The sequence below is a fragment of the Sapajus apella genome, unplaced genomic scaffold, assembly GCF_009761245.1.
Source record: "Sapajus apella isolate SASKATOON/1434 unplaced genomic scaffold, GSC_monkey_1.0 scaffold6, whole genome shotgun sequence".
NCBI lineage: Eukaryota > Metazoa > Chordata > Mammalia > Primates > Cebidae > Sapajus > Sapajus apella.
Genome location: NW_022436946.1, coordinates 26,019,083 through 26,038,842, shown reverse-complemented (window position 1 = coordinate 26,038,842; position 19,760 = coordinate 26,019,083). Strand labels below are relative to the sequence as shown.

Genomic DNA, 19,760 nt, shown 5'->3' with positions numbered 1-19,760 from the left:
ATTTCTGGGTAGGGCTCCCTGTCTCCAGAAGACAGTAATGCAACCAGTGGTCATGGAAACCACTTCACTTTAAGAGCTGCTGAGACAGCCCTACATAACCTTCAACATCCAGGCTGCTATGGATTTTTAAAATATTTCAATCATTTTCATCAGCAAAAGGAAAAGCAAAAAAGCTTATAGTAGCAATAGTCAAGGGATCCTCCATCATCAAGACTGTGGCTTGAGTTTTCTTGGATCAGTTATTGTATAACCTTGTCAGTCATACGTATTTGGAAGCAACTATAGGATGACTTACAGGATAACAGATGTAGGATGTTTTTTGAAAGTTGCATTGAGAGCTCCATTTTATGCACTACTAAACTGTTAGATACTGTTAGTAGATAATGGGAAAATTCCATAGTAGATGAAGTGGAAGGTTTAATTAGCTTGTGATTTTAGGATTATCTGTCTGCCAACATCTGTAGACATCTGATTTTTTTCTGTTTCCTTAGCTCCAAGGGGGTAAAATATTGCTAACAAGTTATTCGAATTATTTGGAGACATTGTACACAAAAATAAATTTGTTGCATATATTAGTCTGCTTGGCCTACCAAAACAAAGTACCACACTCTGCATGGCTTAAGCAACAGACATTTATTTCTCACAATGTGGCAGCTGAGAAATCCAAGATCAAAGTGCTAGATGAGTCAGTTCCTAGTGAGGGCTCTCTTCCTGGCTTGCGGATGGGTACCTTCTCACTGTCCTTACATGGTGGAGAGAGAGCACTCTCATGTCTCTTTCTTTTCTTATAGGGACACTAGACCTATCAGATTAGGGCCCTATATTTATGACCTTGTTTAACCTTTGCAACTCCTCCAAGACCCTATATACAGATATAGTCTTGTTGGAGGTTAGGACTTCAACATACAAATCTTAGAGAGACACAAACATTTAGTCCATAACAACCTATAAATAATAAGATTGATATAGCCTGTTGCACTTCTTAAGAACTTTACAACTTCAGCCACTGGAATCTTTGGCAGTGGCGACTGATTTGATTCTTATCTATGTTTTTTTTTTTTTTCCCCTAATTTACCCTCCACTTAGAGGATTAGTTCTGCTCAATGTTATGGGATCATTATTGTTCTGAAACTAGGAACAGCTAAAGACCCCATGCTAGTTAATGTTTTCTTTTTGTGTGTAGTTTTTTTCTCTGAATTTCTACTCAAGCTGTAGGAGTGAGCCTCCGTCCTCTTACATGGTCCAATTCCTTATGTGACCTCAGGTTACCAGATCCTGGTCTTATCTACTCAGTGCTGTAATACATACCTTGGTTTACTGGTTTCTCTGGACACAGGTTTTTCCTCTAATTTCCTTATTCAGATAACAAATACTTGTGGTACTCTTGTTGTCCAGTCGCTGTGCTGGAGTCAAAAACCACAACCGTGAATGAGAAATGTGGGTTTATATCCTCCAGATATCTTTCCCGATGTGACACTAGTGTCTTATTTTCCTGAACTAATAGCCAACTAGCTAATTTATTTTTGTGATCACTATCTGATGTAGAATAGACATAAATAAATAGATAATGCCAATACAATATGCTAAGTGCTAAGATGAGAAAGTGGTTACAGGATGATGTAACAAAATGATTGGATAATCAACCTTGACTTGAGTGGTTGAACAAAACTTCCAGAAGAAACTGATGTTCATTTTGTTTTATAGGGGAGGGAAAACTTCCTGTCTATCCTCTGAAAGTTTGATAATTAAGTCCATGAAATAAGCTGACAGAAGACAGTTTAATAGGAGGAAAAAACCTTTTTAATTATGAGCATATACATACAGGAGCCCCACTGAGATGGGAGAGTTCCCTTGACCCCCTTGTGGGACTTGCAACAGAGTGGCTGATTTACTTGGCCACTGAAACCCACTGTGGGTTGGAGAGTACACAGGTGAGCAGGTGCAGGAGCCGGGGCAAGTGCCTTTGGGCACTGGCAGGAATGAACTTTGTACCGGCCTGAGACAATGTCTTGGGGTTGCCCGCTACCTCTGGGGCCCCAGAGGGTATGTGGTACAAACAGTGCTCTTTTAGCTTTGCTGCTGCAGACAGCTTAAGTGTTAAACACTCAGTGAAGAGTCATTGTGACAGCCTTTTTGGGTTCCCACACACAGTGCGTCCTGAATTCTTGTCCAGAATCCAGGAAGAATCAGGTCACATGAATGGATTGAAGGGTGTTGTATGTGGAGAGTTTTATTGGGCAATGGCAGGGACTTTCAATGGAATGGGGAGCTAGAAAGAGGATGGAGCGAGAAGGTAATCTTCCCCTGGAGTTTGGCCAGGGACAAATCATAGTCCCCAACGTCCAGTTGCCTCTTCTCTCAGTGTTGAGATGCTTCTTCCCTTCTCTCCTTCTCTGCCAAGCCACTCTGCTCCTCTGCCAGTGGAGCTTGGGGTTTTTATGGGTTCAGGGTTGGGGGCATGGAGGGGCAGGGTGGTTTTCAAAAAGACAGCTTTTGGTCGGGAAAACAGGAATGTATATTCTTATTTAGTGCTGTGGTCCAGGCTTGAGGGTGGAGCCCTCACCAGGGATCTTGCCCTCTTCTACCCAGTATTTCCCTACTTCCTGTCCTTATCACCATGAAATATGAGACTTGAGAAAGGGTAAGATGGTTGAAACTTATACAGCATCAGAGCTACAGAAAGAATGGGCATCTGGGATCTGGGGCTTCTGATGGATGGTGGTGACGCAAGTTATAGGAAGGTGATGGGGAAAATGTATGGGTGAATAAAGGCTGTCTTGTGATGCAGCTAAAGTCTCTCAAGTAATAAAGGTTGTGTAGGAGCAACCCTCAGAAGAATAAGGTGATAGCCTGTGACAAAGTCCAGGCATGAGTTTGACCTTGGTCTCTGCTCCTGTCATACAGTCTTCCCTGGTTCATGAGATTCCCATGGAGAGGATTAATGACAAAATGACAGATAAGTTCTCCTTTGGAGGTTCTGTTGTCAGGTAGGTAAGAGAACTTCTGAGAAAGCCTCTGCCCTGCCCTTTTCGGGGAGAAAGACGGGTGAGAGACAGGAGGGCAGGAGAAGATCGGAGAAACTTTGGTTCTCCTTTAATTCAAAGCAATCAGGATACCAAAGTGCCATACTTTGCAGTATCATTCTCTGAAGGCAAAGTGTGTCCTAAAGATAAAGAGGAATTAGATAAGAGTTGGGAGGAAAGTGATTCTGGCAGAGGGAACCAGACATACAGGGCATTTGAAAAAGTCAGTGTTTAGCTAAGCATAGATTATGAGAGAATAATTAGTTTTACCTTGTTTTCACTAACATTTTTCAGGTATTGGAATGTAGATATTGAATCCCACTTTTGTAGGTTTATTTCCTTCCACTCCCTGCCTCTTTTGCTCACATCCCCTTTAACTGCTGGTTTCCACCAAATCTCTGTTACTTGACCCCCCTTAATGCTGTCTTGGTAGCTAACATGTGCACGTGTTTTCTCACCAGATGAAATAACTTTCAGGACATCTAGGCTTCAATTCACACCATGACAGACCTGTGAGGAAGAGGAGGCAGAGCCTAATCATACCACATGGATACATATGTGCTTCTTTATGAATTGTCTGGAAAAAGTAACCAATCCAAATTGATGGCAGAGTTTATCTATTCATCACATACTAACATCACATAATTTTAATACTGTAATTGAGAAAAGAGATCATCTGATTTAAATATTGCTGTACATGGCTAACAGATGTGATAATTCCTGAGATGCAATTTTGTGTTCCTTCTGCATCACCATATGGTGACCATAGTTATATGGTCAGTATTAGAAATATACTTTTTATCAAGATTTATTTCCAATTTAGAATAATTTGAGGAGATTTGCTATTATATGCAGGCCTATGGCCAAATCTCAACAAGTAAAACCAAACAAGATGACTTAGTTTGAGTGACAGAGGGAATATTGAACAAAAGAATGTAACATTACCTGAGAAGAAACCTGCTTTAATGTGTTAATTGGAAAACAACCTTAAATACCAATTGAATAAAAATCTTTTGAGTTTTTTAGGGATCATTTTAGACTTTTGAGAGAAATAGATGTTGAAGTGGAATATTCTGATTATAGGTTTATACACTTGCAGTAAATCAATATATGTACTTCTATTTGCTGGTAGCTTGCAACACTTCTGAATTACAGTATAAATACTATCAAATATGATATCTTCTATGACATAGAACAATTCAATAATAGGAAGAATTTAGTCATCTTCAATAGTTTAAAAAGGCATAGAATACAAATAGCTCACAAGTCTTTTGACATAAATAAAAGGTAATAACTTTCAAATATTTCATAAGTAGACGTACAGTCATCAAAAAGAATAATACAAAAGTGACATGAGAAGTAGAGTTTTAACAATTTTTGCTTATGTGATGTGTTTTCCTTTTATACTTACACCAAATCCTGTTATCTCAAGTGAATTGCATAATTTGGGTTTTCTTCATTTTTATGATTTTTATTATACAGTTGACCCATGAACAACAGAAATTTGAACTGTGTGGTTCCACTCATATGCAGATATTTTCAACCAAATGTGGTCTGATAATACAGTATTTTCTGGATGTGAAATCCATGTGATAAGGACGACTGACTTTTATATATGTGGGTTTTATAGGTCTGACTGTAGGACTTGAATGAGTGTGCATAGATTTTGGTATACACAGCAGGTCTTGGAACTAATCTCCCATGGATACTGAGTGATGACTCTATACTTTATACTTCTCGTAGTTACAGAGAAGAGACCAAGATCAGTGATGAGAAAGGGTTCCAAGTGAAAATGCCAGCAGGACAAAAGTTGTAGGAAATCCAGGTTTCTATTGTTCATCTAATATATACACAAATTACTTCCCTTCTTTTTCTTCCAGCCTCTTTAAATACTCTGTATTTTTCTTACGTGAACACTTTACCAGGTCTCTCTGACTCATGCCAGTCTCTCTTTTCTTTGAATTCTACCCATTCTAATTTTATAACTATGCTTTCGGAAGCTTACATTTTTACACGAATGTTTTATATGGATCTTATTTTTCTAACCATGCAGGAGCTATTATTTTTGCCCTATTAAAGTGTTAAACTTGAGCAGCACTCAGTGTGTATACGCTGAGGGGTTATTAGGCTTTCAACCCTGTCATTTCTAGGTGTGTGTACACCTTGATGTGGTAGGAAAGGTTGGGAAGCTGGCCTGAATGAATGGCTTTCCTTGCTTATTTAGTCAAGTCCTCATAGGCTAAGGATTTTCCCTTCTCCTGCCACTCCATATAGGTAGTGCTTTTGCCTCAATTCTTATAAAGTGAACCCCAATCTTGCTTCTAATCTTACCAGGACATTGAGCCAAGTAAAGGAGAGATGCAAATAGCTATGGCTGGTTTTATTTAAAATCTCTACCCAGTGGGTGTTTCTTGAAATTGGCTAGTCTAACTTGTAAACATCTGTTGGTTGGACTTCTTATTCTTTGCGGTCGATGCTTTGCATTTTAGAGGTGATATTATCTCAGTTGTGATGAACTAAGGGGGATGTTAATAGGAAGAAAAAATGATTTTTATAGCAACATTGCATCAAGTAAAACTAGGTTGATAGAGAATGTGAGAACAGTAAAATTCTTCAGAGAAAGAAGTAGCAAGCAATATTTGCACATGGTCTTCTTCTTCCTGTCATTTCAATATTCTTCAAACCCAGGCTGCCTGATGAGGGCGTTAATGAGGAGTAGTGTTGGAATTATCTTTTTTAAAGGCATTTCCATTCTATTACCACCCGCTGCCCCCACCACACACACACACACACACACACACACACATGCGCGCGCGTCTCTTTCAGTAAAAAATATTCAGTGAATGCCCACTCCATTCCAGGCAGTGTACTGGAGATGGCGATACAAGGATGAACATGTCCTTATGGCATGTTCCTGCTTTGTAAGATGGCTAGGAGCTGAGGAAAATTGTTGACTAGGAATACATTTTTATTTCAGAATTTTATATCTTGGCTGAAAGGCTAATAAGTTCCAAGTGTGCTTATATCTCTTACTAAATCAGCCTGTGTCATCTATCAATACATACATATTCACCATAGTGAAGAAGTGTATATTTTTAATGAACATGTGCCAAAGGAAACATATTTTGCCATTTTTGAGGGCATTTTTATAACAAGCTGACTTTGGGTAATTCTGAATATAAGCAGCTCCAATATCCTGAAAGATGGTGGAAAGGGAGTAGTTCTTATAGTGGTAATGGCTTCATTTTCCTTAGCTCATACTAAACCTTTCAGCCAAACAGAAAAAAAGTAATGTACACAAATAATCGTATTCTTCAGCAATGGGATCTGAAGGATGCTATATTTTGATTCATCAAACCAAGTGGCATTTTATCCTGATGGATGGAACTTTCTGCTTGGAATTAGAAAACTGGTGTTCTGAGACCTCTGGGAAAAAACAAAGAAGAAATAGAAGATGGATGTCTTGGTCCTGCTGCTTATTATTCTGTGAACTTGAGTGTATTACATAACGTTTGAAGGATATGTTTCCTTTTTTAAATAATGATTAAAATAATACCAGCTTTGTCTCATGAGGATTACATTTGTGAGAATAACTCATAAACAGTTAAGAATGATACAAATATATCTTTGTTTTTAACAGTTGGCCAAATGTTACCTAAAACTTCCCATTTTAATGTTAAATGTAAAATTGATGTGTCTCAAATCCAGACTTACGAGCCTGAAGTGGTGAGACTTTATACTGGATGCAGTTTATAATTACCTAAAAAGCCTTTAAAAAAATATTATGGCCTGGGTAATTGGGATGGGATGGGACTTGAGAATCTTGTCTTTAAACCTCTCCTTAGGATCCACTGTGTAGTCAGGGTGACAATTGCTGGTTTAAATGTCAAGTATTTCAAACAAGAGCACTTTTATATATTAAGCAGCAACATTCTAGCTCCTAGAGAAATGAATGCTATCTGTAGCCAGGAATTAAATTGAAGATATTCTTCATCAAATAGCCATCATAAAGGTGGACACTGTTAGAGATGAAAGTGGAAATACTTCCTCAAAGAGTATGACACTATAGTGATTAAACCATATGAATTTACTGTTACCTTTTGGCTGAAAGACAAGAGATGCTTTAGAAGCCTGTGCTGGAGCCTAGAGCTTGGATTGATAAATAGCCATACCAACTAATGAGAGACCAAAGATGAAGGGATGAAGAATCTGTAGAACATGATCATCTACAGTAGGATTCTAAAGTGTGAATATTTGCATGCTACCTGATACAATTTAGCTGTGTCCCGACCCAAATCTCATCTCGAATTGTAGTTCTCATAATTCCCATGTGTCATGGGAGACACCCAGTAGGAGGTAATGGGATCATGGAGATGGTTACCCTCATGCTGTTCTCCTAATACTGAGTGAGTTCTCACAAGAACTGATGGTTTTATAAGGGACTTTTCCCCCTTTGCTTAGAATTTCTCTCTCCTGCTGCCATGTGAAGGACATATTTGCTTCCTCTTCCACCACAATTGTAAGTTTACTGAGGTCTTCTCAGCCCTGTAGAACTGTGAGTCAATTAAACCTCCTTTCTTTACAATTTACCCAATGTCAGGCAGTTCATTATGGCAGCGTGAGAACAGACTAATACACTGTCACAGCCCATTTAATGACTGGGGATGATTTGACTGAGCCAGAGGGTGCGTGCTCACTTTCAGAGTGTACCCATACTTTAAAATAGACAGAATTCTGGGTAATTGGTCCTTTTTCTTTAATATATTTCATACCAGCATTCAGATTTGGAGAGAAAGAGCTGAAAAACACAGCATGTCTGCCAGTTTTGAAGAGGTCCCACTAGTACATCTGCAAAGAATAGAAAAGCTCTAGGACTTAGTAGTATTTCTGCCAAATTATTTAAGCTGAACTTTTAAAATCATATGACAAATGGTCCCCCCTACTAAAAACCTTTCAGTAATTTCCCATTTTCTATTGAATAATCTATAAGCCCATTTTCTTGACACTCAAGGCCTTTGGAGATTTTGGCAACCTGATTTCCCTTAACTTTGCTATACTTGCTCTAGGAATCCTACACTGATCCTGATACTATTAGTTTCTTTTTTGAACTCCTCTACTACTTTGTACAAGTTTTTAGAGAAACTGACTCACTCATCTTTGTATTATTTTCAGTCACTCTTAGTTATAACAGAATTAATACGAATAATAGCTATCTTCCTTCAGAAGTTGACCCTGAGATAATTCATGTAAAAATGATAGACTAGGAAGTGTTCCTAGGAAAAAAACAATACCAGAGTTGGTAAGTAGATATGGAATGGCAGGAAGCCAAGCAATGGTGAGAGACCCTGTAAAATCCCAGAAGGAGGTGGGTGTAATGTAACTCAGTCCTGCAGGGTAGCTCTGCAGGTAGTCTGAGGCTCACCTTAGAGTACCACTTAGGAAGCCATGGGAATAGAGTGTTTGTACCTCCCTACCCCTGTTAGTCATTAGCTATGGGCTGATATCAGGATGGTGACATGAACTCTCTGCACTTTCTCATCTCTGTGGGTGTAGGCAAAGCAGTTTTGGCAGTTTGAGGGCAGCTTTGGGACAAGGAGCTACAGAGGCTGGGGGTGGTTGCAAGTGTGCATGTAGCTGGTGTGCAGGAAGCTGGTAAGAGGAGACAAGGGAATATGGGTTGCATCACCATATTCTTCTTGGATTGAAATTACTTTTGTCTTAAATTACTTCTTGGATTGAAAGCTGCTTGGAAGCAGATATGTATCCCAAACCTTATCTAAAATATTAAAAATAATGCTTTCATAAGTGTTTATTCAGTGATTAGATGAATGTTTCATTATTATTATTTACTATTAAAAAATTTTTTTTGAGACATGGTTTCACCTGTCACTCAGGCTGATTTCTTTTTTCTTTTTCTTTAAACTTTTTGTAGAAATGGGGTCCCACTATGTTACCCAGGCTGGTCTCCAAATCCTGGGCTCAAGCAGTCCTCCTGCCTCAGCCTCCCAAAATTCTGGGATTATAAGTGAGAGCTCCATGCCGAGTTGCTGTTTTTCTTTAAATGTTTCTATCTGTAGAGCATGTGCATTGATAATCCTTTGGGATACCATCAGGTCTGTCTCCTGGTGCTCATTACAGAACACTCTCCTGAGCTCAAAGAGCAATGATTGGAGGAGCCCAAAATAGCTGTTATACAGGGGGCTGACCTGAGATACCTCAGGATAGGAGGGACTAAATCACACTTTCCCACCTAACTGGGAAAGACCAGAAGACAACTGCTGATAACAGCTGCAAGCTGCTGAAATGTCTTTTTTCCCCCAAGCTAAGGGTAAGTGGTGGTTCTACCAGTCAATGTTACCAACAGAGAGAAGCAGTTTGAATTGAGGCAATGAGTAATCAAAGGATATTGTATCTATGTTCTTGTGGAAACGATCTTTTTGTGCTTAGTAGGCTAATTTAGTAGAAGCTCTCCTTTCCTGGAGTCCACTTTTAACTTCATTTTGTAATTTTATTTTAATGTATTTTTAATTGACAAACATTGCATTTATCATGTACAATTTATTTTGAAATATGCCATTGCTAAACTGAGTAAATTAACATATGCATTACTTCACATGCTTATTTTTTTGTGGTGAGAACACAAAATCTATTGTCTCAGCAATTTTCAAGAATATAGATTGTTATTAACTGTACTCACCATGTTGTACAATAGATTTCTTGAAGTTTTTCCTCTTAATGAACTTTTGTGTCTTAGACCAACATCTCCTGAGCCCCTAGTAACTACCAATTTACTCTCTATTTCTTTCAGTTCAACTTTTTAGGTTCCATATATGAGTGAGGTCATGTGGCATTTGTTTTTTCTGTGTATGGCTTATTTCACTTAACATAATGTTCTCCAGGTACATCTATGTAATTGTAAATGATAGGATTTCTTTCTAAGACTGAATTGTACTCTATTGTGTATAGATACCAATTTTTAAAAAAATTAATTTAAAAAAAAAATTTTTTTACACAGTCTCACTGTCACCAGGCTAGAGTGTAGTGATGTGACCTTGGCTTACTGTAGCCTTTGCCTCCCGGTTTCAAGTGGTTCTCCTGCCTCAGTGTCCTGAGTAGCTGGGGCTACAGGCACGAACCACCACGCCTAGCTAAGTTTTGTATTTTTAGTAGATACAGGTTTCACCTGTTGGGCAGGATGGTCTCCATCTCTTGACCTCGTGATCCACCCACCTCAGCCTCCCAAAGTGCTGGGATTACAGGCATGAGCCACCGTGCCTGGCCCACATTTTCTTTATCCAGTCATCATCCATTGATGGACACTTTGTTGATTCCATATCATGGCTATTGTGAATAGTGCTGCAGTGAACATGGAAGTGCAAATGTCTCTTCAATATACTGATTTCATTTCCTTTGGATATATAGTCAGTAGGGGGATTGCTGGATCATATGGTGGTTCTATTTTTTTTTTTTTTTTTTTTTTGAGAGACACAGTCTTGCTCTGTTGCCTAATGGCACAATTTCAGCTCGCTACAACTTCTGGCTCCAAGGTTCAAGTGATCTTCCTGCTTCAGCCTCTTGAGTAGCTGGGATTACCGGCATGTGCCACCACACCTGGATAATTTTTACATTTTTAGTAGAGACAGGGTTTCACCATGTTGGCCAGACTGGTCTTGAGCTCCTGACCTCAGGTGATCCTCCCACCTCAGCCTCCCAAAGTGTTAGGATTACAGGCATGAGCCACCACACCCAGCTATTTTTAATTTTTTGAGGAACTTTCATACTGTTTTTCATTATAGCCTTACTAATTTGCAATACCAACAATTTGCAGACATTTCCTTGTCTCCACATTCTCACCAAGACTTGTTATTTTCATCTTTTTTATTTCTCTGATGATTAGTGACGTTGAGCTTTTTTTAAAAAAATATATACTTGTTGGCCTTATACTTTGTATGTCATTTGAGAAATGTTTGTTCAAGATTTTTGCCCATTTTTAAGTCTTACTATAGAGTACTTTGAGAATCTTATTTATTTGACATTAATTGATTATCAGATGTATGGCTTGCCAATATTTTCTCTTGTTCCATAGACTGTCACTTCAATCTGTTGAGTTTTTTTTTCTTTTTTCTTTTTTGCTGTGCAGAGATTTTTTAAATCATTAAACCGTTTGTCTGTTTGTACTTTTGTTGCCTATGCTTTTGGGGTCATATCAAAAAAAGTGTTGCTCAGAGCAGTGTCATGAAGCTTTCACCATATGTTTTCTTCCAGAAGTTTTAGTTTCAGGCCTTACACTTAAGTTTTTAACTCATTTTGAGTTGCCTTTTGTCCATTGGTATGCTATAAGGGTCTAATTTCATTTTTCTGCATGTGGACATCCAGCAGTCCCAACACCACTTATTGAAGCTACAACATGATCTTTTGATATATGTATACATTGTAGAATGGGTAAATCAAGTTAATTAACATATGCGATACTTCACAAACTTATTTTTTTTTGTGATGAGCACTTAACATCTCTTTTAGCAAACTTTAAGTATACAGTTTATTACTATTGAATATTTTACCTTCAATATACAATAGATCTATTGAATTTTTTCTTCCTGTTCAACTGAAATTTTGCATCCTTCAGCTAACATCTTCCCAATCTCCCCACCCTTCATTTTATTTTACCCTTTAACTATTGTATGATCCAGCAATCCCCCTGCTGAATATATATTCAAAGGAAATGAAATCAGCATGATGGAAAGATATCTGCACTCCTATGTTCATTGCAGCATTATTCACAAGAGCCATAATGGGGAATTAACCTAAGTGCCCATCAATGGACAATGAATGGATTAAAAAAATGGAAAATACTATTCAGCCTTTTAAAAAAAGGAAATTCTATCATTTGAGACAACATAGTTGAACGTAGAGAACATTATATTAAGTGAAATACGTCAGGCACAGAAAGATAGATACCATATAATCTTACTTGTATGTGGAAATCAAATTCTTACTGTCTTTTCCAGGACTTTACTATACATACATATTGTTACAGAAAACCCTAAAAGAGATTTTGTTGTGCAGAGTAGATGTGGTGCTCCATGTAAGTCATTGGAATCAAGAGAAGAATAAGGCAAATATTTGCTATTATGTGGCATTAATTAAATTTTTCTAAATGTTGTACCATCTTTTAGAAATGCTAGTGTGATATCCCCAAGCATTTGGTAGACTAGTGTATCATTGTCATCATGTTGAGTATCATCATTGATGTTTCCTAAATAAGCAGTATGATTAATTTATTGCCATCATGTCTTGATACTGTATATCACAGAGTACAGCATGTGGACATCCAGTTATATGTTTTAATGTGAAGGGCAAGAATCTTTTTTTGGATCAGTTTCCTATAATTGCTTAGATTTATCTTGGGGGAAAAAATGACTTGTATTATGACAGTAGAAATTTAGTAATTACACCCAAGTAAAACCATTTTTCTTCTTTCACCTGAAGCTTACTCAGTGTAAGTGACTGAATGCCAAAGTTCTGTAAAGTGCAATGCATTTTTTATACATAATTCACAAATCTACAATAGAAAATTCAGTGGTCTCTTCAGCCTGCGGTCCACGTAGACAGAGAAAACCTATGGGAAATTTAATATTAATGAAAAAGAAAGCCGAGAATTAGACCTGACATTTCATTCATTCATTCTACAAACATTTATTATGTTATAATGAAATCTTAGTTGTTGCATTATCAGATAAGCAGAAACAAAGCACTGTGTTAGAAACACTAGCCTTTTCATTGTATTTATGAAAACAGAAGAAAGAAATACAAGTGCCATTCGGATACATGCAGTAATGACAAAAAGGAGAATATTCAGTATACAAAAATCAAACTAGCAAAATAATTTGTTTATGTGATTTCTAATGTTTATCTGCAGTGTACATTTGAATGAAATTGTAAAAGATGAAAGAGAAATTTCCTTTTTTTTTTGAGATGGAGTTTCACTCCTGTTGCCCAAGCTGGAGTGCAATGGTGCTAACTCAGCTCACTGCAACCTCTGCCACCCAGGTTCATGCGATTCTCCTGCCTCAGCCTCCTGCGTAGCTGAGACTTTAGGTGCATGCCACCATGCCTGGCTAATTTTTGTATTTGTAGTAGAGATGGGGTTTCACCATGTTGGTCAGGCTGGTTTTGAACTCCCGACCTCAGGTGATCCACCTGCCTCTGCCTCCCAAAGTGCTGGGATTACAGGTGTGAGCCACTGTGCCCACCTGATAAACTTCCTTTTCTTACTTACATTTTCCTCTTAGAACAAGGTAAATGGTATAAAGATGAATCATGAGGGAAATTTAATTTCAAAGATATATGGGAATTGGTGCTTTCAAAACAAAATTTAAAATATACTTTGTCATGCCTTTTTTGTGCTGTACAAAATCCATCATTTATAAAGATACTAATTCTGACTGTTCCTCTCTTCAACACAGGACATAAGGCAAAGTAATCAAAAGACATTTTAATTTTTAAAATGTTCTCATCTGCTTTTCCATTGCCTTTGGTAGCTTATACAATTTTAGAACATATGCCACATGCCAAGTTGTCTGGCTTTATCTTATCTGTAGAGGAAAAATGTCACCACAATAATGTTTGACTGTTTGCTGGAAATGGAGATTTTCCATGAATCAAACTTATTATGGGTATTAAAACATTAACAGCTTTAATTATTAGTTAAATAATACAATACTTAATGCTATACTTAAGTACTTTTTATATGCCAGGTGCTGTACCAAATGCTTCACATACATTATCGCATTTTATCTTCCAAGCAACCTTGCAAAGTACTCATTAATGTCGACATTTACATTACCTCATCTGTAATGTGGATATTGATACCTTAGAGCACGTATGTAACTCGTGCAAGGGCCTTGATCTTAATTGAGAAGAGCTGAAGGCCCAAGCAGGAGGGTGAAGCTCTGTAGTCTGGAGGATGCGTGCCCTCACTGAACTTTTCTGTGACAGAATCAGAAGGTTATTAACTAAATTAAGTCTTGAGGTCTTTCCTAGAAGAATGCTGAGCACTGAGGTGGATCTAAAGGAGCTTTGATCTTCTGGGTCTTTCCTTGGCTGAGACAGGACACCAGTGACTCTTCTTTTTCTCCTGGCCTTATCACTGAAACAAAATCATTCTCTTCGCTGTCTTTGAAGCAGTATTCAGACCTCTACTGTGTCCAGAGTATCATTATATCCTAATGTCAAAGTCAGTTGGGTAACTATGAGTTTGAATAATGATAAAATAGTATACAAGAAAATAGTATAAATGTATTCCTTTACATAAACAAATTTAATATATGAAATTTGCATTGTTGGAAATCACTTCATTGCCATGGGTTTTAAATTTATCAAATTTATGAAATTTTCACATAGGATCTCATCTCTAATTTTTATAAATTAAAATATTGTGAACAAATATTATTATCCTTCTGTTGCAATACATATGACTGAGGCAAACAGTGAAAAATATTCTTGGATGTTTTAAGTCTGACATTTAGAAACTGGGTGGCACATAAAAAATACTGCCAACATGACATCATATTTCCCACTGATTCTGGAAACTAATTTAAATAGCAAAAACTTAAACTTGTCATTTTAAGAAGATTCATGAATGTCATTTTAAGAAGATTTGATTATTGCAAATTGACCCAGAAGTGGTATGTGTAAAGGGATATTATCTAGCACTGATCTTTTGTGGTTGAGTGTCTCCATACTTGTCAGAGCACTACATTCACCAACCAGCTTTGTTGCCAGACTATTATAGACCAGCCACGGTTACTACAGTTTTGTGTCAGCCACCCTTATGTGCTGCACATGCCATGTCTGGGGATAATGGAAATGAGACAGATATGCTGGTGCTTTTGCATTAAGGATGCAGTTCCTGAGTGACAAGGCTATTTGTGTATCCCGCATCTAAAAATTGCCTCACGATGTCTGAGTTCACATGGATTCATCGTAGAAAACTTGCATAAATGCCAGAGAATTAATTGCATTGCTTAGACGTATGGTAGAACTATTAAAATGATGGCTATGTTTTGAGGAATACTAGGTTGGCCTTATTACTTGTACCCTGCAGGGTGTAAATGCAGTTATAGCAATTATCAGGGTAATATCATTTTGAAGTTTTACAATTAAAAGCACTGTACCCTCCCACAATATCTTACAAGATTTTATAGTTTCAAATTATCTATAGTTTAAAAACACCAAATTGGGAACAATGGTTAAGATGTTGCCAAATCCTTTATTTCTTTGGATTTCTTACTTTTTCACTTATCATAATGAGCTGTCAAATTTATATGGCCTATTTATTTTAGACCTTGTAATAAACCCCCTCCTTTTTTTCCTCCCAGACATGTAGAACTAATCAATGTTTGAGAATTAACTAGAAGTCTTGTAACTTTCCTGACAGCTTTTTGATCCTATAAGTCCAACATTATAGATAAATTTAAAATGTTATTGTTAAATTGAGAAGCAGTCTCAGAATGTAAAATAAATTGTTTTTATATTTAACCCTCAGTTTCATAGTATTTGTAATCTAGGTTTGTGATTATTTGGTTTTCACTTATTCCTGTTTTAGTGAACAGAAGCTAATAAAATGGCTTTTGCGATTATCGTCTGATGTACTGAAAATTATTAAAAGTAGCCATTGGCATATAAGTGTTTCTCTTTTTTTGGATTTACTCTGTATCATAAAGTTGGTAAGAGCTTTAGTTGTTGCTTTTTGGAAAAAATGCTAATAAACAGAATCTTGCCTCAGGGATATCTAGTTTACAAATTACAACAAACCACTTAAAGATAAATTCTTAATGGATTGGAAGGAATGAAGTGTTTCTCACTAGGGGTTCTGTTGACTACCAATATTTGTAACGCCCCACGTGCTTGTTAAACATTCAGATTTGGGGCTCCACTACAGCCCTGCAAAATCTGTGGGAGCTGGAGCCGGCCTCTATACTATAACAAAACCCCAGGTGGTTGAGCCTACTCAAGTTTGAGAATTGCTTGTGTCTTTTAATACCTTCCTCCCCAAATTAAATCAATTTCATCACATAGACAATAAAATAGCTTTCTGACTGATTTCTGGTACCAAAAGCATACAAACAACATTAAACAAGACACACTGGGGTTGCTAATTTTCCTTTTCTGACTGTAATAATCAAATCTTAATTTAATTGTGTTTTCTTTTTTTCTAATATTTTTATTCCTCCTAGTTGAAGTATAATATTCTTAATCTTTTATTTATTTTGATAGGGAAGTATAATGAAGTACTTTAACAGTCTGAGAAAGCTATGAAACCTCTGTCCAGAAAAATGCCTATCACATTTTTACATACAGTGTCAGGGCTTTATGGAATCTCTGTAGTTCATCATGTTCCCTAAAATAAGAAACCCTGTGCCCCTAGGACCTCATCATATAAAACAAGCCTGTGATTTAGAGACTCTTTTTTTTGCATACGTGATGATTGTTGGAGGGGCTCTTCAATGTGTGTATTATTTACTTGGTAGTCTGTAATGGTTCCTAAGGAGCTATAAGCTTGTAAAGTTGTAATTACGGAATTAAAAAAATCTATATAGTTTTTCAGATGGTTCCATAATAGCACCAATGTGTATAAACATGCAACTATGTTCTTTAAAGGTTACATTTACTCAAAAAACCGTAACAGTTTAAAAATTGTATTTTTTAAGTTTGTAGGAGAGTAAATATGGAGAAAAAATTATATTAAACCAGAGCCCATTGTCTTACCTCATATGACGTTATGACAAATTTCTACATGAGAAGACATTTTTTACGCTCAGAAATTCATTTAATGCAGCACAAAACACATTTTTTAATATAGCTCTTCTGGAGGTTCAACATCCTTAACAAAGACATGTTTAAATAACTGATTTCTTCGGAAAAAAGACCACACATATTGAAGCAGAGCACTATCAGTTGTATTCATCAGGCACACTGCAGGCCAGAAGATCAAAGCTTCTGCTTTCATAATTTCATTTAACCTCTCCAAAATGTAGTCAGCTGCCTCATATGTCAGTGCAATTGTGTTTGAAGAGTGAGAATGACAAAGATTATTGGCCTGACAAGGCTAACCTCCTAAACAAAGATGTATCAGTTTTATCTGTTGACTTGGAGAGATAGTGTGAAAGTGTTCTTTCTGCAGTTTAAAGAGTGTATTAGAGAGATATGAAACTGATAAAAGTATCCACTCCTGGGAAGAAAGGAATTTAAATATTTTCACATACTATGTATAGAACTGTCCTTCCTTCCTAACATTATCGTTTTTTTTTTTTTTTTTGTTTGTTTGTTTTGTTTTGTTTTTTGTGAGACTGAGTCTTGCTGTGTTGCCCAGGCTGAAGTGCAATGGCATGATCTCAGCTCACTGCCACCTCCGCCTCCTGGGTTCAAGCGATTCTTCCACCTCAGCCTCCCGAGCAGTTGGGATTACAGGTGCCCACCACCACTCCTGGCTAATTTTTGTGTTTTTAGTAGAGACGGGGTTTCTCCATGTTGGCCGTGCTGGTCTCAAACTTCTAACTTCAGGTGATTCGCCGGCCTCGGTCTCCCAAATGCTGAGATTACAGCCATGAGCCACCGCGCCCAGCCTCTAACATTGTCTTTTTAATTTTTGAAACTTGCTTTACAGATGAGGAATTTGAGGGAGAGAGTATGTAGGTGGAAAATAAGTTGCCCAAATTCATATGTACATTTAAGGGACAGGATAACATGGAGTTACAGAGGAATGCAGGATAAAGGTCATTAAAGCAGAAAGTACTGTTTTTAGAGCTATGCAAATAGTTCTCTCTTTAGTAGTAGAGCTTGGATGAGATTCTAGGCTGATGGACTTCAGGTCAGACTGTGTGGATCAGAATCACAGCCATATTGGGCCACCATCAAAATCAGAGCCATACTGAGTAGGAAATGAGTCAGTTATGTGGAAGCAGTTGAAGTCAGTACTGAGAAGTTATTGAAAACAGGGGGTGTGGTGCCAGACGATTTAATTAAGACCAGTCCTGGGTAAGCAACTGTGATGATGGGAATGGCTCTGAGGACACCAAATGCTAAGACAGGTGATCTCATTTTTCTTAGTTATTCTTATACAAAGGACAAGATTTTGCATACATCTTCTTTATAAGCACATATATGGACATATGGGTGTTTTATTATATATGTTCATATATATAACCTAAAGATATATATGTACATAAATTACTAGAATGTCTATTGTTTTAAAAGAAGAGTTACCATACAGGATATAACTACACAATTTATTACACAACTAATAATTAATGACTACACAATTAGTTCCTTTCTGTTTAATGACTAGAAATTCAATCACAAAGAGAAGCTATTCTTTTGAATTTCTGTTAGAATTCGCTGATGCTGTGAACAGATTCCATGTGATCGGTACATTTTTCCTTATAGATAGACTGTGTGGAAAGCAAATTGTATCAGTGATATGTGGGAAGCAAAATTATTATCAGAAGGGTATTATAATCAAAAGGGTATTATAATCAAAGGTTGGATGGCTCAATGAGGCTGGTCATGGCAATAATAACAGTTATATTCCAATGAGCCCACTGGAGTATTTCTGTTACCTCCACAGTGTTTCTGTTTTCTTCTGTTATAGACACACCAAGAATACATTTTCCCTGGACTTGTAAGTTGCAAGATGTTATTTTAATGAGGCAGCCAATTCAGGACTTGACAGATTTCTCTAAATCTTGTCCAGCAGCATCATCAAGAGCCTGTTGAGGAGGACCATTTTAGCATGTGGTCCATCCATTTGGTTCTGTTATCCACTCTGTTTCATCTGTAACACTCTCACATTCATCATATTAGAACAGCGATCATCTAGGTATCTGCCTGTTCGCTTTTTTGTTTGTTTTTGTGTCTGAGTCTCACTTTTGTCACCCAGGCTTCAGCGTGGTGGCATGATATTGGCTCACTGCAATCTCTGCTTCCTGGGTTCAAGTGATTCTCCTGCCTCAGCCTCCTGAGTAGCTAGGATTACAGGCAACTGCCACCATACCCCGCTAATTTTTGTATTTTTAGTAGAGATGGAGTTTCGCCATGTTGGCCAGGCTGGTCTCAAACTCCTGACCTCAAGTGATCCACCTGCCTCGGCCTCCCCAAGTGTTGGAGTTACAGGCGTGAGCCACTGTTCCAGGTCCTGTTTGCTTCTGAGAAGTAAATTGGCTTGTCAAAAAATGTCCCCTTTTAGTTAGTTAGCTACACTAGAAGCACCTCTACTTGAAGCAATAAAAGCACTTCTACTCTCTGGACATACAAGATGAGGAGGAGATGGTGTCTGGCCCCAGAATGTCACCAAACATCAGCAGAGCATTTACTCACCCACAAGGTGAAGCAGGAGAGAAATACAGATGGAAGAAAAGATGCACCTACCTCCCTCCTGCCGATTTTTTGCAAAAATGAAAAAAAAATGCTGGGAAGTATTAAAAAATATATATATAATCTCCAGAAACAGTACATATAGGCCTGGGGGTGTGGATTTGATGGAAAACCAACTGCATCAGTGTGTTCCAAACTTTTAAATAATATTGTACATATTATTATTAATTCTTTTTTTTTTGAGACGGAGTTTCGCTCTTGTTACCCAGGCTGGAGTGCAATGGCGCGATCTCGGCTCACCGCAACCTCCGCCTCCCGGGTTCAGGCAATTCTCCTGCCCCAGCCTCCTGAGTTGCTGGGATT

The 19,760-nt window shown here is 37.6% G+C and overlaps 1 protein-coding gene across 10 annotated transcripts in view; it reads left to right on the top strand.

Annotated features, from left to right (window-relative positions):
- Positions 1-19,760, top strand: part of NKAIN2 (sodium/potassium transporting ATPase interacting 2) — a 1,033,472-nt gene that overhangs the window by 39,082 nt on the left and 974,630 nt on the right. The window lies entirely within an intron of this gene.